This window comes from Phacochoerus africanus, chromosome 5 (assembly GCF_016906955.1).
Source record: "Phacochoerus africanus isolate WHEZ1 chromosome 5, ROS_Pafr_v1, whole genome shotgun sequence".
In the NCBI taxonomy this organism is placed as follows: domain Eukaryota; kingdom Metazoa; phylum Chordata; class Mammalia; order Artiodactyla; family Suidae; genus Phacochoerus; species Phacochoerus africanus.
In genome coordinates this window covers 8,526,517-8,548,924 of record NC_062548.1, presented here as the reverse complement: position 1 = coordinate 8,548,924, position 22,408 = coordinate 8,526,517, and the positions used below count along the sequence as shown (strand labels likewise).

At 43.5% G+C, this 22,408-nt stretch overlaps 1 pseudogene; it reads right to left on the bottom strand.

The window, feature by feature from the left end:
• Window positions 1–9,295, bottom strand: part of LOC125127081 (cytochrome P450 3A29-like) — a 31,856-nt pseudogene extending 22,561 nt beyond the window's left edge.
• Between the last annotated feature and the right edge of the window lie 13,113 nt (window positions 9,296–22,408).

The window sequence follows — 22,408 nt, the reverse complement described above, 5'->3', positions numbered from 1 at the left end:
AACACTGTAAAGCGATCTACGATAAAAATTTTTCAAATAAATAAATAAAAATGAAAAATAAAGAAATATCTGCCTAGCTTCCCGAGAGGGTGGAGGAGACATCCAGCAACCTGCTGTGGTTTGCAGGCTCTATATAGTCCAGTCTCCTTTTAAACACAAATTCCCCATGTGGTAGGGAAACTATTCTTCCCATGGAAATAGACAGCGTAAAACTTCATTCATCCTCCTGGGCTGTGCAGAATATATTTTCGAAAATATGTTTTGTTTTGAAATGGATATGTGCAACACTCATTCATGACAAAACTCATAGACTAGGAAGAAAAAAAACTTACTTGACTTGATGAAGGGCATCTACAAAAAAATTTACAACCATCATCACCTTAATAATTGGATGCTAAAGTGACATCACCAAGATGGTGGAGTAGGAGATTCCAGCTTCTGCCACCCCATGAAGAGCAACAAGAGACAGCTGGCAACACACAGAAATAGGCCTAGGAGCCCTCAGGAGTCTACTTTTGAAATTTGAGCAATGCAATGGAACAAGAAGGAAAAAAAGCTCATCATTTATAAAGGAATCCAATAATGCTATCTATCATAGGATTTTTCATCTGAAACCCGAAGGCAAGGCAAGAATGAAATGATCTGTTCAAAGTTTTGAAAGAAACCAAAGCATGTTATCCAGCAAAGCAAGCCCTCAAAGCCATTTTAAGACAAACAAAAGCAGGGTTGGTTCATCATCACTAGAATGACGTGACCAAAAAAACACTAAAAGGTAGGTGTTCCTGTTGTAGCTCAGCAGTAATGAAACTAACTAGTAACCATGAGGATGCAGGTTCAATCCCTGGCCCCACTCAGTGGGATAAGTATCCTCATTGCCGTGAGCTGTGGTGTAGGTCACAGAGGCAGCTCGGAACCTGCGTTGCTGTGCCTGTGGCATAGGCTGGCAGCTGCAGCTCCAATTCAACCCCTAGCCTGGGAACTTCCGTATGCCAAGAGGGTGGTCCTCAAAAGCAAAAACTCAAGCTGAAAAGAATGCTAAGTATTAACAGTAAATCAAATGAAAATATAAAACACACTGGTAAATGGGAATATATCCCAAAATTCCGAATACAGTAATATTGTGATAGTGATCTACAAACCACTTATGACTCACTCTAGTGTAAAGGTTGAAGGACCAAAGAATTAAAAATTACAGTAGCTAAAATAATTTGTTAATGAATACAAAACATAAAATGATAGATAGTTGACCTTTGAATAAACCAGGTTTGAGCTGGGAGGGTCCGTTTACACTTGCATCTTTTCCAATAGGAAATATTACAGTGTTACACAATCTTCAGTTGGTTGTATCCATGGATGGGAAAACATGGGTAGAGTGGAACCACATAACAGAAGGTCAACTATATGAGTTAGAGGCAAAATTTTGATTTAGGGAGGACTGGAACCCCTAATGCACATGTTGTTTAAGGATCAACTATAAACTATGACATCAAAAAACACAAAAAGAGAGTGTGTGTGTGTGCATGTGTGTGTATAAAAACACTGGGCTTTTGAATGAGAACAAAGTGAAGTTTGATAAGATTAAAATAGACTATTATATCTAGATGTTTTATGTAAGCTTCCTGGTAACCACAAGCAAAACCTGTAGCAGATACAGAGAAAGTAAAGAGAAAAAAATTACAAATACCTCTATAGGCGTTCTCATCAAGGCTCAGCAGAAACGAATCTGACTAGTATCCACGAGGATGCAGGTTCGATCCCTGCCTTCGCTCAGTGGGTTAAGGATCCAACATTGCTGTGAGCTGTGGTGTAGGTTGCCGACAAGGCTCTGATCTAGTGTTGCTGTGAATGTTGTGTATAAGCCCACAGCTGCAGTTTCCGATTCGACCCCTAGCCTGGGAACTTCCATATGCCACAGGTGTGGCCCTAAAAAGAACAACAACAACAACAACAACAACAACAGAACACTATAAAAAACCATGAAATTAAAAAGGAGACCAGAAGAAGAGAAAAAGAAAAGAACAAAAGATTTACAAAACACTCTGGCAATAGTACTTCCTATAAATAATTACATTAAATATACAGGGACACTCTTGGGGTGGAGCATGATGGAGCATGGCATGAAAAAAAAGAATGTAAATGTTTATGTGTGGCTGGGTCACTATGCTGCACAGCAGAAATTAACACAACACTGTAAATCAACTATACTCTAATAAAAAAGAAAAGAAACTAAATCAGACAATAATGTATTTAGGTCCATCATCTAAATTTGCTTTCTCTATTTTCCAAGCTCACTGGATAATTCATGTGTAAGACTCACCTACCATAAATACAGAGCCTCTAAGTCTTGGAGAATGTAAGCAGTAAGGACTTGTAGATTAAAAAATAACTTCACACTAAAAAAATACAGGGACAGATGAATGACAAAGAAAACAACACAAAATGGATTCTAAACTTAAACATAAAACATAAAACTCGGTAGGTTTAAAAAATTAGAGTAAATCCAGGGAATTTCAATATCTGTATATAAATCCAAATGTAAATATTCTGCAAGAAAATCTCACATAAATGCTTTAATTTTCAATTCACCAAATACTTTTCTGGTTGTGCTGAATTCTCATATGCTGTAAAAGCCAAGGCAAGCATAAAATAAATGCTATATGGAAACATTAAAAAAAAAAAAGAAAAAAGAAACAATGTTAACAATGCAGCACTACAATGGGAGAAAAAATTATGTATCCATGTATGTGTAACTGGGTCCCCATGCTGTACAGTGGGGAAAAAAAGTGTGTTGAGGGAAATAACAATACAAAATAAATTTTTAAAAAATTTGAGTAAATCTTGGAAGCTAGGGCTAGGTAGAGTTTTTAGACTCAACACTGAAGACATAACCCACAAAAGGTAAAATTGATAAACTTCCCTCATCAAAATTGAAAAAGAGTTTGCTTTGCTAAGAACCCTGGGAGAACCTTAGGTTAGAAATATCCCACATTTCTTCAAAGTCAGAAAAATAGAGGAGGTAAAGCAATAATTACGTACATCTCTACTGAAGTTTTTGGCTTAAAAAATACCAAACTCCATACTTGCAGAGAAAGTTAAAAAAAAAAAAAAAGATTAGGGGAATGGTTTCCCATTCTGTTTACCTATACTCACCAGCCCTTTTTCCAAAAGGATCTATTAAATACAAAGTTTAAATAAGGGATATTTGGCTTTTAAACAAAAACGAATCATCGGGAAAGGTGTAATGACATCCATTTATGAACACATATTAGAGGGGTCTGTGATAATGCACTTTATGCAATTAAAGGTGCCCTACAGACAAAAAAAAAAAAAAAAAAAAAAGGAGAGGAAGGGAAGAATGAGACACTGGGCATAAATTAATGGGAGGAGGCCCTGAGCTTCCAAGTCTGGAGCAGAGTGCTGACCTGCAATTCTGCAGGCCTGATTCAGACTGTGGACATGGGCACCTGGTGACATCTGGGGTCCCTGGTGGAACAAGCCTCCCAAGCTTTGCAATAGGTGGTTTCATCCCAAGGAGCGCTGGGCTGAGTTGTCGTCCACACCACAAGAGGGTGCCTCATCAAAGCAAGTCTAGGCAATGGAAGTTTCCAGAATACTCACCCCCACATTCTCCCATACTCTTTAAAACATTTATTGTCGAAATTCCACATACCCTGCAAGGAGAAATAAAATTACATTATTAATCTAAATGTATTGAATCCTACCTCTACTGGGGACAAAGACGACTCGAATTCCGTGAAATAAGTCCTACTATTTTTCAGTGGAATTTGAAAGGAGGCTCTTATCAGAGACATTTTAGGGGGAGAGAAAGAAAAATAGGGATATTTAAAGCAGAGAATTTTTCACTCTTACCCGCGTCTATAGTCGATAATTGATTGCTTCCCTTCTTTCTGTTTTTGCTTGTGCACGTGTTATCTCTAAAATCTCATAATCTCTGAGTTAATCCTCCACAGACAGGTGAGACAACTGAAGCTGAAAGTAAGAGTTGCCTGCACAGCCCCTGATCTTCTAGCTAAGCAGCCTTTTCATTTATCTCATGAGCGGCCTCTAGAATTCTAGCAGAATTAGGAAGTTAAAACACCAGGGGCCTCTAATAAATCTAGCAGATTTAAATAAGTCTTAAGACATGTGTTGAGTGAGAAAGTGAGTGAGTGAATGAGTGACAATGTGGACTTGCCTTCCTGCTTTCTGGTTCAACCTCCAAAAGAAAAGGAGCCACATAAAGGACAGTGCAATTAAAACAGTGGCCTGCGTTTTTGCTTCTGCAACTATTTACAAGAAAAGAAGAAACCAACACACAAAAAAACCTTGTTGCAAAGGTTCAGTTGTGGTGTTTTTAACTACGCAGAAGAAAGTCCAAGAAATATGGATCTTGGTGTGCATTTACTAAGGTGTTGATCTGGGAAAGCTGGAAAGGACATGTGATTTTCCAGAAGGAAAAAATTTCAGAAAGTTCTCAGGCAATCAGGAGACAATTTAGGCCTCAGTTGGGAGAATTAGCCTCTGAGGAAAAAAATCCTAGGTCTGAAGCAAAGGAAATCTGAGGCAAAAAGCAGCCTGCATCTCAGTCTCTGCTTGATTTCAGTGTGAATGTGAACTTGTAAACTTCCATCCAGGGGCCAGGTCCTAGAAGAAGCATTAGACCTGGATTAACCACAAAGGCTCCACTAAAATTCTCAGGCCATGTGTTACCTAGTACATTCTGTTGATTCATTAAATTCCTCATAATACTATCACATCATCTCCTTTCTAGTGTTTCTGTATAGGTGATGACGCCATTCTTTAAAAAAATACCCACACAATTCATTTAGTGGTTAACTTCCCAATCAATAGGCAATCACCATCTTGTCTCAGTTACACTCACTCTCTGCTCTCACACATAAGGTGTCTCCTTTGAAGGCAGAGAAGTAAAGCAGAAAGCTCTTACTGCCAAAAGATGTCACAGATAGCAAAAGTGGATCACAGCATGGAAACCCCTGCAGGGCCTAGCTGTTCTAGAGAGATTTCAAGAATGTGCAAATTTCTGGATGGTGAATACTAGGGCTGTCTTAGAATGTGAAGTTTCCAAGAAACCCAGGAGGGGAAAAAATGTACCCAGACCTTACGCTGCCAACAGGAAAGTCTGATTGTGGTGTCCACATTTAATGAGCCATGACTGGGCATGCCCTTCATGCTTTTCTAATACTAAGTATGAGTGTTTGGCAAAATGAAAATCTTCTTCACTCCGCAATACACAGAAGTTAAAAAAAAAGTCAAGTCCTGTGCTCAACCAGCCAGAGGGCTGGGCTATCTGACACAAGGAGGGACCTATGATGCCATTTCTGAAAAGTTGAAAACCTCAGAACTTCCTTCTAAGAAGGTGAATTTTTAATAGGGAACTCAGCTGAGATTTGCAACCCTAAGAAGCAAAGCTAGGGCTCAAACAACACATACCTTACGGTAGGCCAGAACATTTCCAAAATAAGGCAGAGGTCTTGGCCCCGGGGATCCCCAGCTTCTTAAAAAGTCCATGTGAATAAGTCCCATATCTAGAAAATAAAAGAGAAAATCAGGTCACAGGGACTGTGGAACAGGTGTTGGGTCTGGCCACCCACTACCTCAGACCTGGAACAGTCAACCTGGGGAGCAAACCTGTAGGCAATAAATAATATCGGCAACTCCAAAAGCAATATTATATTCACTCATCATTTCCTTCCCCACCATAGAAAGTGATAGTGATTAGCTAAAAGCAGCTGAAGGCTTCATGATCACAATCCTGGGTGGAATACTTGATAAGTGTTCCTAAATTTGAGTGTTCCTGAAAAGTTTCTTCCAGCAAGTTCACTCATAAATAATACATTTGTTTATTTATTTGCCTGCATCCTCAGCATGTGGAAGTTCCCAGGACAGGGCTGGTACCTGCCTCAGAGCAGCAGCAGAGGTCCAAGCCTCTGCAGAGGCAACGCTGGATCCTTAACCTATTGTGCCCCAAGAGAACTACCACTCATGTTTAGACTCTTATTCAAGCTTGAAACAGAAAAAAATCTTTTCTTGTTTCAATAATGACACGTGGCTTAATTTTGTCCACTCGGTAACATAGCTAGTGATCCTCCAACCTGTGATATTCCCCAGCTGAGCATAGAGCCAGGCACATTCATTTTTTTCAAGATGCTCAGTCACAAAGCTGTTAGTTTCCTGCCTCCATGCACCGAAAGCCTCTTATGACTGCCGCTCCCTAGGGCAGACCTGTCTGCAACTCATCTTAGTGTTTTTTGTATGGAATCCCACGAAGGAGGTATTTTGAAATCTTGCGGTCTTTTCAATAGGGTGTTTCTGAGAGATGAGAGAGTGGAGGAGAAGAGAGATGAGGGAAGAGGCTGCAAGTAATCATTTTTACCAGGAAGTGGCTAGGCCTCCAAGGCTAACTTTGTAGGCAAGTTAGGAAGGCATGGCTGAAAGCTATGTTATGCATAAACGGTTCTACATGCTCTGCAAGTGCTTTTAGCTGAAACAGGGGGTCTTCCAAACATCAGGTACCTTCTTGTGGATAGCAGAAGACACATCACAAGACATAAAATGAGTAACCATAAACTGTGACAGAACGGTGGATTAAGACCTCATCCCTCTTCTTTGGAGGTTACACATGAAGATAGTACATGATCCAAATATTCGGTACAAATGCAGCACATCTCCTGTGATAAAGCAAGCCTGGAAAATCTGCATGAAAGAATGTGTGATACACAGGCTCAGCAGGCACCTTGGCCAAGCCCAGCTGGTTGTTGGGATCTTTCCTTCACAACAGTTGTCCTCGGTATGTGGCCAGCTGCCAGAAAGGCCATGACCTGGGGCCTGCCTTTGTCATCAGAACAAGGGCACATCAGTTTCTGCTTCTGACTTTCAAGGTGTTACAAGAACTCAAAGGTAATGCTAAGCAACTGAGGCATGTGTCAGGACACTAGTTCCAGGGAAAGATCTAGTCTAGGATTTAAACTCATGTGGTCCCATATCAAGGCAAAGGGTGTGCGGGGTGACGTCTTTGGTTTCTTTTCAGCTTCTAATTTTTGGGTAAAGCTGCTTTGGGTACAAGGAAGGGCCCAACAATAAGGCCAGTCATTTTCATTGTGTTTACACTGCGCTGGCATCAGGAGAGCATTGCCTGCAGCTGCTGACTCTTGGCTGCACAAGTTTGCCTGGTGACACCATCTGGTTCCAGCCTCAGTGCCAGACCACACACAGTGTGACTTCGAGGACGTTGCCATCGTCAGGCTTCAAGCAGGTGAGATGCCAACCCTGCTGACCTGTGGGACCAGGTGAGATGAGCATCTCTGGGAGGTCTGCTCTGAGGAATGAGGAATATTCTCGCCTCCATCCTGACCCTCCCTGGACGCTTCCCCATCATCACTGGCCCCCAGGCACGCTTACTCACCTGCACTGAAGCCTAAAACAAACTGCTGGCAGGTATATTTAAAATAATCTATATCATAGAAGTATTTATATATTTTACACTGGATTCACTTTCTCGACATGATTCTAGACGTGTGAGTTTATTCACCTACCTTTACAGTCAAAAATCACTGAAAAGCAGCTCTCTTTTATCCTTCAGAAAGAACATGCTGGAAATGGATTTAGTCGATTTAAAATCTGGTATTGGAGTTCCCGTCGTGGCTCAGTGGTTAACGAATCTGACTAGGAACCATGAGGTTGTGGGTTCGATCCCTGGCCTTGCTCAGTGGGTGAAGGATCTGGCGTTACCGTGAGCTGTGGTATAGGTTGCAGACGTGGCTCAGATCCTGCATTGCTGTGGCTGTGGTGTAGGTTGGTGGCTACAGCTCCGATTCAACCCCTAGCCTGGGAACCTCCATATGCTGCAGGAGCAGCCCTAGAAATGGCAAAAAGAGAAAAAAAAAATCTGGTAGTAAATAGAATGAATTTAACCCATCTTGATTCATTTTGTACTGTCATCAGAAAGAAAATATGCCACATGAAAATATATTCAAAATAGCTTGAATTCGAACACATCTCTCAAAGAATTAAAAGAGGAGTTCTCTTGTGACACAGAGGGTTAAGGATCCAGTTTTATTGTCCCTAGTGAGGCTCAGGCTCGATCTCTAGTCCAGGAACTTCCACATACCACAGACATGGCAAAAAAAAAAAAAAAAAAGGAATTAGGATGACATTTGTGCTGTCCTCATTCATGTTATCACGATTTCCTACTCTTTTCTAATGACAGTGAAACTGAGATAAAGGACAAATGAGACACGGAAGCGGCTTTCCCCATTCACTTGTTGAAAAGAATTCCTCTCTAACCCTCCCAGAGACTGGAGGAAAAGGTGAAAGAAATGACTAGAGTTTCCTTATTTCTGCCATGCCTCCCCTGGTCAAAGTCGTGTACACCAGATGCTTTGTGTAAATGACACCTGGGGAGGGAGGGGAGCAGGAACCCGAGTGACGCAGGGGCCAACCCTTCTAGAGATCTTTGCAGCAGACACGGAACCTGGAAGGTGGAGATAACGAGACCTCCTGCCTCCAGCGTCCCCAGGCCTGGGAAGGGGGTGAGGTGTCTGCCACACAGGTGGCAGTTGGTTTTAATCGGCCTTTGCTGGATTCTGGGTGACTAGTCTAGATCTGTACAAACTGGTAGTCAAAAGCAAAAGATCAGCCCTCCCGGAGCAAATGATTGCCATCAATCCCTCCTAACTTCAGGAATAGGAACTAGGGGGATAACTCCTTCAGCAGGCCTGAGTAAGATCAGTAATAATCCCTTTGGTGCTTGCAGCATGCATCGCATAAGCAACTTGCCCTACATTATTTTTTATTTTTATTTTTTTGTCTTTTTAGGGCCCGATCCATGGCATGTGGATGTTTCCAAGTTCAATCAGAATGCAGCTGCCAGCCTATGCCATAGCCATAGCAATGCCGGATAGGAGCTGTATCTGTGACCTAGCCTGCAGCTCATGGCAATGCCAGATCCTTAACCCACTGAGAAAGGCCAGGGATTGAACCAGCAACCTCAGGGATGCTAGTCAGGATCTTAACCCGCTGAGTCACAATGGGAACTCCCCCCTCCATTAACTTAGATCTTCAAATGGCTAAGGGAAAGGGGGAGCAGATTTGTAGCTCAAGTCCAAGGTTACAGAGGAGATGAGCCTGGACCGCTACTCACAGATAGAGGAGCACCAGGCTGGTAGCCAGGAGAAGCCAGGTTTCCACAGAAAAGCTTGGGATCAGGTCCATGGCCACCGTCCTCTGGGGTTCCCTCCTCTGAGCGTCCCTTCAGCCGTGTGTGCTGCTCTTTGCCTCTGAGAGTGTGGAGGTCCCCTTGCTGCCCACTGGAGAGCCACTGGGGCTGGAGGTTTAAGTGCTGGGAAAGGAGGTGGGGCTGGAGCTGCAGCCAATGGAAGAGCCCCCTGTGCTCCACCTGCCAGAGGCCTCTCTGCCTCGAGAGTTGGCAAAACATCATGGACACGCCAGTTAGTCCTCCCTTGATTTAATATTCTGTGAAAATTCTAAAATCAACTCAATCAGTATCATCATCAAGTCCAAACATTCCATAAGGACAAATAAAACCACTGGCCTTGAACCTCCTTTAACTGCCTTTGTCACTGTGGCTGCCAACACAACAAAATATTTGAACTCATTCAACAAGAGAAGTCTACTGATTGTTACCTGTGCAGTTTTTCTGCCTAGAAAGTCCCCTGTGCCCCTTATAAACTCCTAATCATCCTCAAAAGCAGAGACCAGGCAGAACCTTCTGAGTTACAGTCTTTCCTAACCAACCTCCTTGACCAGATAGAACCATTTCCTTTGCTGGGGTCTTCTGTCCCCCACCCACAAGTCGATTGCCTCCAGCACCATTGCTGGTTTCCTCACCTCCATTCCCTCACCACATGGAGAGCTTAGGCACAGCCTGGGTATTAGCCACAGTTATGTCCCTGGTATCTGGAGCAGGGCTTTCAGAGTGAGCCTCTAGAAGGGTCGATGGACTTGAGTAGGGGGAGGTAAGACCATGGGTCTCCTAGTGTCCTTTCCCTGTGGCTCTTTGGTGACCACGCCATCTTCCTGGATTGTTAATACAACAAGAGATCCTGGATGGGCCTTGGACGATCCATCAGGATTCTGTAGACAGGAGGCCCCCGAGGGAGAGGCAGGACATGGAGGAGATGGTGGTGGCTGCACCAAGGGTAGCAATGCAGGCTGGCTCCTGTCCCACTGACAGGTCTTGAGTCGACAGTGAGTTAGACAGAGCCTAAAACAAAAACGGCCCCTCTTTATGGGAAAACCAACAGTTCAATAACAGCGGGTGTGAAGGAGGTGAGGAGGGAAAGCAGCCCAGTGGCAAGTGGACCCCAACCTCATTTCCCCCCATTGGTATGGCTTATATAGAAGAAAGATCTCCAAAAAATTGGCGGGAGGTTTTTCTCCAGGGCAAAGGGCCTCAGCTCTGATGGCTTCCTGCTTCTTGACCAGTGGGGCATTTTTTAAAATGCAGCTGGTAAGAGGAGGGCAATAGACAGTGAGAAATTAGTGTCACCTGGGAGCCCCTGCCATAGAGTTAGTGGGAGAGACTCAAGGGCTGAGGGTCCTGAGGTTACTCTGGCTCATTAGTACCCCCTCTGAACCAGGTTCAGAGAAACCATGCATAATGTAAAGAACAAAACCGGAGTTCCCATCGTGGCTCAGTGGAAACAAATCTGACTAGTAAGCATGAGGAAGAGGGTTCGATCCCTGGGTTCGCCCAGTGGGTTAAGGATACGGCATTGCCATGAGCTGTGGTATAGGTCTCAGATGTGACTTGGATCTGGCATTGCTATGGCTCTGGTGTAGGCCAGTGGCTACAGCTCTGATTCAAACCCTAGCCTGGGAATCTCCATATGCCGCAGGTGCAGCCCTAAAATAAAATAAAAATAAAGTAAAATAAAAAAAACAAACAGCAAAACCTCAGAGTTCCCATTGTGGCACAGCAGAAATGAATCGGACTAGGAACCATGAGGTTGCAGTTTCGATCCCTGGCCTCACTCAGTGGGTCAAGGATCTGGCATTGCCATGAGCTGCGGTGTAGGTTGCAGACGCAGCTCAGATCCTGAGTGGCTGTGGTATAGGGTGGCACCTGTAGCTCTGATTTGACCCCTAGCCTGGGAACCTCTGCATGCTGCTAGTGAAGCCTTAAAAAAAAAGAAACCAAAAAAAATCCCTCTAAGATTCTTAAAACTCAACAGAAAATGAAGACATTTAAGCTGTCTTTGTGCACTTCCTTCTCTACCTTTTGTCACTTTCAGTTCTTCTGGGCTGAAAGTCCCCAGGGCGGCCCATCACTGGCCTGAGTGTGTGGGTGTCTTATTGGTAAAAGGCAGAGTCCCAGTTATGTCACCTGCCCTCTTTTATTTCCTTGGCAGCTTGTTTACAGCATGAAATTTCTACCATCATTTGTCATCTGTGGGTTCAGACTTTCTCCAGGAGGCATGTGTTAAAATCCATAGCTGCTACTGGAAATTGTATTGTTTGAATAAATCTATCCATTGATTCAAGGCCAAGTGGGTGGATGTCAGGTGCAGCTCCTGTGCTGGGCTGTGGGTTACAAACCACATAATTCCCTCCCTTGGGAGCAGCCTCCCCATGGAGGGAGGGAGACACCGCCATGCTCAGTACGGAGCACACCTCTGCAATCTCTGGGAATGGAGCCCAACAGAGAGATAACTAGGAGAAAAGTGGCTGCAAGATTGCATACCTACAGAGGACAGACCTGAGAAGCAGGAAGCTGATCCCAAGGAAAATTAGGATAGAAAGTCCTGGAATTTTGTTATGTTTGTCCCCCCAGTTGGTGCCTTCTCTAGGCACCATTAAGTAGGGTTCTGATACTATCCCCAGTTTACAGATTACAAACTGAGACTCAGTGAGGACAAGGGACTTCTCAGCAGCTATTGATCACATGTTACATGTAAGCAAATACGAAGCTAAATAGGCAAGTCTTCTGCTGCTCTGAACTGGAGAGCGGTTCCAAAAGCTTGCTATTTTGTGCTAAGGCTCTGTATGGAAAACAGTGAGACCCAAGGCTGCAAGAGAAAATTGGCTAAAATTCTGATTCTTATGTCCATGGTTATCTCTGCCCAGAGGCTCCGCCTGGGTCCCCAGAACCAAGGACTCCATCTCATCTCAGCAGGAACAGACAGGTGCAGGTCACGAGGATGCTCGAGACCTTGTGTTAAGGTCTAACACCCTATGTTCCCAACTGAGAGTTACACAAAATACATCCAACATGGAAGATGAGAGTGTCCGCTGATAGCTACTGATACATTAATTCATTCAACCCAACCCATGGCCTTTCTTATTCTTCTTGGAAATGAAAGCTTTGTGAAAATTATGTTTCCCCCTTCCTTCCAAACACATACTTGGCTACAGTGATTCTTCTCACTAAGACTTCCATGACCATCACCTGACATAGTCATCGCAGACTGTGGTCCAGGGGGTTGGAATCTATCCCAAAGCCGATAGGCCAGTCATTTTGTCAGGTTCACCTGCTCTGTGCTCTCTCTCTCTCTCTCGGTCCTTCCCCACACACAACCAGGATTTGGAGGTGCGGGCTGAGAAGTGCAATAGTGGCACTGGGATAGAGCCAGTGGGATTTTTGCACAAGGATGGAAGCAGGCAGTCTGGCAGGAGGTTGTTCCAGCGGGGAGGTGCTTCAGCAATGCTGGGATAGACCCAGTGGTCTTGCCACGCAGGGATGGAGGCAGGCGTCTCTCCAGGCAGGAGCCATCAGCTCAGGACAGGAGTGGTTCTGGGTCGAAGGGAACTTGCCCTCGAATCAGCACCTCAGTGTTAACAGCTCTGACCTGGGCTCTTTCAGTGAGCCATTCTGGTCTGCTGCTCTGAGCCCCCAGCAAAAAACACTCCTGCCAGTTGGCTTGGAGGTCTCAATCAAGAGTCAAGCAGCAGTGCACAGCAAGTTTTATTGGTGCCCTCAAAGAGAGTGGGCCACCCTGGGTAGGCACTGGCGCTGGCTGCCACTGGGCGTCTCCATATATTCCTCTATCACGGACCTGTTTGGGGACCACTATTCTCTTGCCACATGCCCACTAATTTCACGTGCGTGCATGAGGGGGTGCGTTTGGATCCTCTGACCGATTTCAGGGGAGGATGACTTATTTGCACGGGAAAAAGTTGATAGGGAGATGCTCCAAGGAACATTCCTCTGGTATCTGCATGTGTCTTCATTGTTTGAGCGCAGGCCTCCTGGTTTTGGTACTGATAAATGGCCTGTTTTGAATCACTTGGGTCAGAGTCCCTATCCTATCCTACCTAACACTTTCCTTGGAATAAAATGTCTTGAGTACCATAGGCTAGCAAAGGCAGATGGCCCTGCTCTGCAAGGGGAAATAACAGAAGGCATGGTCTTTGTGCCCCTTCATTCCACAGCAGGGAACACTGAACATGAAGAGACTCACATACCAAGACTGTGAAGGAGGACATGTGTGCCTGAGGGCAGCCCCAGATCCCATGTCACTCATTTATGCATTTGTGTGCTAAGGCATTCATCATGTACCTTCTGAGCTCTGTTCTAAATGCTTAGAGTGGGTATGTCGCTAAGACCCAGACATGATGCAGGCGGAAGACAGAGACAAACAAATAATTACAGTAGAGCCAAGGTAAACTAATTATACAGTATGAGAACACAGCGTCTCCACTGTAAATGGCCTATCTTCTTTCTCAATCCTTAACAATCAAGGTAGAATCTCAAATGACACTGAGGAGGATATTATGCTCAGATATCCATGTAGGTGAAGAGGTTTTCCGACTCACTGGTGCAAGAGGCACCATCAGGTTGTTTTGCGAGACATGTTTCTACAATATTTTCTTAGCCTCTTTCCTGCAAACGCCATCTTGTTCTGCTTTACTTGACCCCATCTTTCTGCTTGAAAAACAGTCGCAGTGCTGGTAAATGACTTAAGCTTAAGAACAAAGACCTAAAGGCATAAGCTAGTCATAGTCATAGGGTCAGCTGAATTAATGAGGACCTAATGTGTCGGTCTAGGCATCCAGACCTGTGCAGATTGGCACGCTGTTTGCACAAGCATGATATGTCCTCTAAGGAATAAGAGGAAGAGGAACCTCATGGCCAAGTGGTTTATGAGCGGTCATTAGCAGAATAGGTATTAGCAAAGAAAACAAAGGTGCAAGGTTGCCGCAAATGGGCATGCCAAGTTTGTGGAAGCACAGTGAGGATTCTCGGGAATGCTATGCATAGATAGCTTAACTCAAATGCTAATGATTGTTATGTGCCTAAAGGTCAGAGTAAAAGCTTAACCTTCTACCAGCTAAGTGGTATTTAAAATAATAAAGGAACTTATACAATAATTAAAAAAAACCCTATATCCTTCACCCATAGCCCCCTCCTCACTTTTGGAATAACCAACTTTTTTTGTCTCTGGCTCATCCTAAAGAGCACAGCCAAAGCAGTGTGGTTCCTTGAGGCAGTGCTCTTGGTCCCTGAGACCTTGAGTCCTGGTTCCCACTTTTACTTAAGATAAATGTGTCTGTGTCTTGTTTTATGCTAACTTTTTTCCTTAAGTTTCACAGTACCCATTCTTCAGGCCCATCCTGCTGAGCTGGTCTCAGCAAGGTTGCTATTCCGGTCCTTTTGTATTGTTAGCCCAAGTACCTGCTATTCTGAGAAGCCTGTCCTGAATTTCACTGGCCAAAGAAGTGCTCATGGTTTGAAGAGGCCATGTTGCTGTGGAATGATTTGTGCATTATCATTCAATAGCATCACAGGTCATAATCTAGTGTGCAAAAAAAAATGAAAGTGTGATCATGTGTTAATAACTCAGCTGGCAACCCCTTCTTATTCTCATAAGGACAAAATTGGATCTTGCATTTGGGTATAACCAGGTAGTATCTAAATTTTGGTGTCTTTGCTTTTGCAATAACCAACTTTTTTTGTCTCTTGTTTTAAAGTGACGTGAGTGACAGGTCATTCTCTTGGCCTTAGAGGAGGTGGGCACCCCACCCCAATGTCACTGTATGCAGGGTGGGACCTATGCCTATTGCATTCAGGTCATGTGCCAACACCAATTATCCTGCTCTTACACTTAAAGGGGAGAGAGACATAAAAAAAAGCTTCACACATAAATATTGGGTTATAGACTGGAACTTGTACTATGAAAGGAAAGCACCTCCTTTCTTAAGCCTTCATAGCACTCATACAGCCAACCTTTGTTTCTGCCTAAATTCTGTTCTCCTTAAAAGACATGAAGACAAAAGAATGAAAAGGACTTGATACATTGGAAGAGTGTGACCCTGGGCATTCTGGGATCTGATTCCTCATCTGACCATGAGAGAAACTGACCAGAATTGACCTAAGAGGACCTTATCCCAACCACAGTCCCCTTCACTGCCTGCCTCTCTCTGCCTCTGTATCTCTCCCTCCTTTATTAGCCTACTCTTATATGTCATTTAAGATCTCCAAGTCCCCCAGCCCAGTCAGAATCCAAGGGTCCCCGAAGCCAAGATGGAATCAAGAGGGACCTAGGAGAAGACAACTACCCATGTAGATCCTGAGCTCTCGATTCTAGAGTAGTTTCTCTACTGGGACTGCAGAGAGGGGCACACACCACACTGACCACATACACACATGCACACACACAGAACAAGGCCTAACCTCAGCGAGGGAGAGTTCCTATTTCTGATCTGAGTACTTGACCTGCATTAAGTGACTCAATCCCTCCAACAACCCCATACCATAGGGGTTGCTATGATCCCCACTTCCTAGATGAGCAACAAACTGGAGTACATCACTAATTACTAGCAGGACTGGGATTCAAACTTAGATGGTTCTGGCTTTAGGGCCTAAGATCTTTCCTTTTCAATTTCATTTTATTGGCATATTATTGACGTACAATGCTATATTAGTTTCAGTTGTACAGCAAAGTGAATCAGTCGTACATATATCCTTTTCTCCCCATATAGGCTATTACGAACTACTGAGTAGATTTTTCTGTGCTATATAGCAGGTTCTTACTTTCACTCTTGTTCTTACCACTCTTTACTTTCAGATTTCCTGGAAACCCTGGGATTCTGATTGTGACGTGTCCGAACCATTCACACCATATCCTCTGCTGACATAAGCTGACTTCAGTGAATACCTCACTGAGTAACAGATGCTCATGTCGCTTTGTTGGTTACAACCAGCTGTGTGGCATTGAAGCGGGCTGGGAGGTGTGGGGGGAAATGTTTAACCCATGTAGAGTTGAGGAGACCTTCCAGGAGGCCCCTTGGAATCCATGCAAACAAGCCACAGGCACAACTGGGGAATCATAAGACCTGGATATGGTTTAATTGCTTGGGCAAGACTCTTCCCCTGGTGAACTTCTGTTTCTACACCTGTAAACTAGGAATTAAATAATCCCAAAGCTGTTTATCCTGCAGAGTCTTCCTGAGAAACAAGAGAGAGGTGAAAGACATCTGTAAGGTGTTCAGTGGGGTAGAGATGTTAGTGGCTAGCTTATCATGAAGGAGACATTCTGGGTTGGGGTAGAAAGTGAGCAGCCCCGAGGAAGTCCTCCTCCTCTTCTTCCCTTTGTTGTAAAGTCTCCATAATTCTGATCAAGGGGTTAACAGGGGCTTTCTCTATGGCATGTACATGTGTGTGAGTCAGAAGGAGCATCCTCCTACCACACATAGCTTTGATCAACAGGTTTGATGGGGAGCCTTGCTTTTTCTCAGTGTTGGGGCAGAGAACTGGTCCCCACCCTCTCAGAAGACTTGGGCTCTAGTGCTACGCCGCCCACTAACTCTTGGTCCAGTCTGAGCCTCCTTAAAGTTACAACCAAACCAGACAAACACCGTTTCATATCGCTTACATGTGCAATCTAATAAAAAATGAACTTACTTAAAAAACATAAGTAGGGGTTCCCATTGTGGCTCAGCAGAAATGAATGCAACTAGTATCCATGAGGATGCAGGTCCAATTCCTGGCCTCACTCAGTGGTTTAAGGATCCGGAGTTGCTGCAAGCTGTGGTGTAGGTCACAGATGTGGCTGAGATCCAGCATTGTGGTGGCTATGGTGTAGGCTCTCAGCTCTACCGATGACTTGACCCCTAGACTGGGAACTTCCATATTCCGCACGTGTGGTGCTTAAAAAAAATAATTAAAAGAAAAAGCAGAAACACAGTCAGATTTCAAAGCCATGCTTGTTGTTACCATAAGTGAAACCATAGGGGGGAAGAGAAGAACTGGGAGGGTGGGAATAACATATGCACACTACTGTATAAAACAGATAATTAATGAGAAATACCATATAGCACAGGAAAATCTACTCAATAGTTTGTCACTACCCATGTGGGAAAAAAGAATGGGTATATTTATATGTATAACTGATTCATTTTGCTGTACACCTGAAACTAATACAACATTACAACGAAAACAAGTATATGCCAATAAAATTAATAGAAAGAAAGAGAACGAAAGACAAACCTCAGATCACATTGAAGGGAAATAATGACACAAGAAGCGTAAGGTGAAGGAAAACAGTGTCCTGGGCTAAGATGCAAAAGACAGACCAGCATGGTTGCTGTCATGTTCTAAGGAGTTGTGTGTGACCACAGGCTCACCTCGTCCAGGAAATCCCCCCCCCCCCCCCCCCGCAGACACCTCAAAGAGCCCTGGTATGCATGGATCTTCTATTCTGCTGTGGGTCAAATCCCTGCAACCACTCCCATCAGCCCCAAGATAAAATCTAAATGCCTCGGGGTAGTAACTCAACACGTTTCTTCATCTGACCAAAAGTGACTTCTTTGGGGTGGCCTTGATCCACTTTCTCACGTGTTTGGCCAGAAGAAGAGAAGGAGAGAGGACATCTCAGGCTGTGACAAGACCCTTCTTACCATCGTTATCATGGTTGAGTAGGCTTCTCTCTACTTGGTTGCGGAGCGCTGTGTCTAAACCCAGCCAGCCTTCTTGCTGCTCCTAAGGATGTGACTGGATCACAGGCCACTCTAGGGAGGGAGTCTCTGGAGCCAAGGCACCATCCTGGACTCATCAGCAGGGGCTGGGGGGCTGTAAAGAGGCCCCTGGAAAATCCCCTTGTCTTTACAGCCACCATCATGACCTGTCTTGTTAGGATTCATTCCTGGGATTTTTTAAAATCATAATAAGGCAAAGTCTATGACATCAAACTCACCCTTTTAAAGGGAACAATTCGGTGTCATTCGGTCCATTGGCAATGCTGTGCCGCCACCACCTCTATCTCTAGTTCTAAAATATTTCCGCTAAAACAACAACCAAACAACCACGGCCATTCAGTACTTTGCTCCCTCCCTCTCTGTCCTCTCCCTGCTTCCAGCATCACCCACCCTGCATTCTGTCTTTATGGATTTGCCCATCCCAGACATTTCGCATAAATACAATCATGTACTATGTGGCCTTTGGTGTCTGGATTCTTTTATTTACATATTTTCAGGGTTTTTCCTTCTTCCATACCTATCAATACATCACTCTTTTGATAGCTAATTAATAGTCCATTCGTCAACAAAAATTCAATTAGTGAAACAGTGTACCAGAACCTAAATCTTTTTGTTTTGAAGTAAAAGTCTGTTCCTTTAGCCTCCCAGACCTCCCCTCCATCTCAGAAGGCTGACTCAAGAGTTAATGATTAGGAAATATCCAAATAGTGAAAAACTAGTTAAAATAGTCTCCATTACATTATGTCCTGCCTTGGTCCACTAACTTATTACTAATGTTTGCTTTTTAGTTAGAGTTACATTGCAATAGTGTCTGGATTTTCACAAAAGATCTCTTCCTTGCTTAATTGCTTTCTTTTACTAATGGTTCCTTTCCAATTAGATTTATATCTCATCTAGTGTTTTCTTTGGTAACTGAAACACACCCAAACACCCTTTCCTGTAAGCAATCTTCATTCCAGAGAGAAGGCCAAGGACCAGTAGCCCCAAAGACAACCAGAAACCATCACCAGACCCACTGACATCAGCCTTGAGAACTCTGAGATGACCTATGGATGAAGAATAATAGAGACACCTTCATCAATAACCCTGTCGTCGGAGCTCAACTTATAAAACCCCTTGTCATCCCCTCTCAAGTCAGGACACAGTTTGGAGGAACTAGGCTTCTGCGTCCTCCTTTGCCTGGCAAAGCAATAAAGCTGTTCTTTCTCTTCCTCAAAATTCTGTATCTGAGACTTAATTGGTGCCAGTGTACAGAGGCCACATTTTCGACTAGCATTTGTAGCCTATCTAAGAAAGAAGTGAAAAAATATTTTTGAATCCACTTGAGGAATATAAGCTGAGACAGGAAGTTCTGAGGACTCCTTGCCTGAGGTCAAGGCACACTTATCTAGGTTTATGAGGCAACGGGTTATACATCAAATGGAGTATTGAGAGTTTGCACAATCTAGATACGCATAGAAATGTGGCAGTACCTTATACAGTACTGGAGTGTCTTTCTTCTGAAATAAAATTTCTGGCGTTCCCATCATGGCACAGCGGAAACGAATCCAACTAAGAACCATGAGGTTGCAGGTTTGATCCCTGGCCTCGCTCAGTGGGTTAAGGATCCAGTGTTGCCGTGAGATGTGGTGTAGGGCTCGGATCTGTGGCTGTGGCATAGGCCAGTGGCTACAGCTCCAATTCGACCCCTAGCCTGGGAACCTCCATCAGCCATGGTGGGGCCCTAAAAAGACAGAAAAAAGACAAAAAAAAATTTCTAAGGACCATCAAATTAGAGCCTTGGAGAGGAGAAGTACACTAAAGTAACCCAGGAGTACTGGACACAGGTAATTGGCCACAAATCTGGTAAGTGGGCTGATTTTTGAAACTTGCATATGATTAAGCCCAAGATAGAAATGTATGTTTCATGAGCAAAAGTGTGAGCAGTTATCAAAGCAATGAATATAGGCCTCGTCTGGCATCTTGAGTCGGCAGTCTGTTTCAGATGCCTTCTACATCTTGTCCTAATTTGGCAGGGCTGGTCTTAGAGTGGGGTGTCAGAAATAGAAGTGGGTACTCACTCAGGAAAGGAGGCCTGCTATGGCCCCTCCAAAAATGACCATAAAGAGTCTTTCATGTGTTACTTTCCCCAGTATATGCACGACCTCCTGTCTGTGGGTCTTGGGTCCTCTGATCTTCACCCAAAGATAGATCACTCTGATAAACTTCAGAAATAAACTAAAATGCCCTTATAATAATCTGGCTGTACTTTAATAATGTAACATAGCAACAGGGAGCCATCCTGGAAGTGACTCAGGCAAGTATGTACCAAAAAACCTCAAAGACCACAACCTCACAACTTAGTTAGATATAATTTTCCTTCTCTCTAAAATGACCCTTATTTCTACCAAACAGAGCCAAATGCGGGCTAATTTTTTTTGCAAGTTAAGTCTGGTTTCAAGAAACGTGACCTGTTATTTGCATAGGTGTACTTGATCAGGCTGTTCCTTTTAATTTGGCCATGTTGATTCTTCTTATCAGGAATCTCAAATTGAACTTTTAAAAGGCCTCTCAAGGCCAGGAATGACAGCCCGAGGGCTTGCCATCAGATTCTGCCCGTGATCTCTATAGCCCTGCAAGAATTCCTCTCTTCCTGAGGTCTCCCAAATAACTTAACATTTCCTGTAACTGCCAGGAGGTAGCCATCCTTATTCATCCGGCTGCTGGGACCTGACAAAAGTTTCCAGTTTCTGGAGGGATCAGAGAAAAGCAACGTTTCAATACTGCTTACAGCATTTATGTCATGGAGTTCCCATCGGGGATCAGTGGAAACAAATCCAACTAGGAACCATGAGGTTGCAGGTTCGATCCCTGGCCTCGCTCAGTGGGTTGAGGATCCAGCATAGTTGTGAACTGTGGTGTAGGTCACAGACACAGGTCAGATCCCACATTGCTGTGGCTGTGGTGTAGGCCGGCAGCTACAGCTCCGATTGGACCCCTAGCCTGGGAACCTCCATATGCCACAGGTGCAGCCCTAAAGAGACAAAAAAGACAACAACGACAAACAAAACCTACAAAGTTTATGTCATAATGTGTTGAAGGGGAATAATTCCTTATAGCTGGAAATTAAAAATTAAACAGCCCTGTGTAAGTAATTCTTGATAGTCTTTTGTAGCAGTTTATGAAGCCATAGGGTTTACTATTAGAATGCCTTCATTTCTTCCCCATTTCAGCTATATGATTTGAAAATTATCAGAAAAATTCTTGCAAAAGGTCCCGTCTCTAGATCTTTTGGAAGGGAAATATTTTTGCAAAAAGCATCCGTGTACAACAATAAATATCTATAATTGACAAGAGATGTAAAAAGTCACCGTGAAAGAACTGATTACAAATCAATTGGGGTAAGAAAAAAAAAACAAAACTAAAAAAAACTCGAAAAAAAACCAAATTAAAAAAAAAAAAAACAAATAAATTTGGTTATTGTAAGACAAAACTTTTAAAGACAATAAAGCAGATTTTATGATGGGGAGCGTCAAGCCAGGACATTTTCAACTTTTTAGAAATTTTATATAAATTCTGGAACACTTATGTAGTTGGTTTTTTTTTTTTTTTGTCTTTTTGCCTTTTCTAGGGCCAGTCCCACGGCATATGGAGGTTCCCAGGCTAGGCATTGAATTGGAGCTGCAGCCGCCGGCCTACACCACAGCCACAGCAACTCAGGATCTGAGCCGCATCTGTGACCTACACCACAGCTCACGGCAACACTAAATCCTTAACCCACTGAGCAAGGCCAGGGATTGAACCCGCAACCTCATGGTTCCTAGTCGGATTCGTTAACCACTGCGCCACGACGGGAACTCCTGGAACATTTATATTTATGGCATTTACCCATATCATATAACCTAAGAGGGCTTATCACTACTGTTTTGACAATGCATCCTGTGTAACTGAACATGCCAAATAAACATCATTAGCTTAATGTCCTATTACAGGATACTTTAGGGGCCCTCTGAAGCCCCCCAAAGTTAGCCAGATGTCAAAAGAATTTCATATATAGTTCAATCTTTGGGAAATTTGACAAAAATAAAAAATTATTAAAAGATTTGGTCAAGTAGTATCAGAGGACACTGTGAAATAATACTTAACCAAAGTAACAACAAAAGATTTCAAACACAAATACAAAAATTGCTCAAAATGTCAGGAAAGAGAATCTGTTATCAAAAGCAGCTCAATATTCCTTCAAATGTTTGTTCTCTTACCAGAAAGAGAAAAACACACTCCAGTCTTGCCCCAGCTTACTTTTAATATGACAATTCATTCATTCAATAAAATTCAATCTAATCTTAGCTATTCCTGGCCATGCACAAGACTCCTTTCCCAGGGATCCTTTTCCAGAAATCTTCCATATTGTGTGACCCTAGTATTTTCTATATTCATATTAGTGTGTGACCTCTTTTTTTTTTTTTTTCTCAAT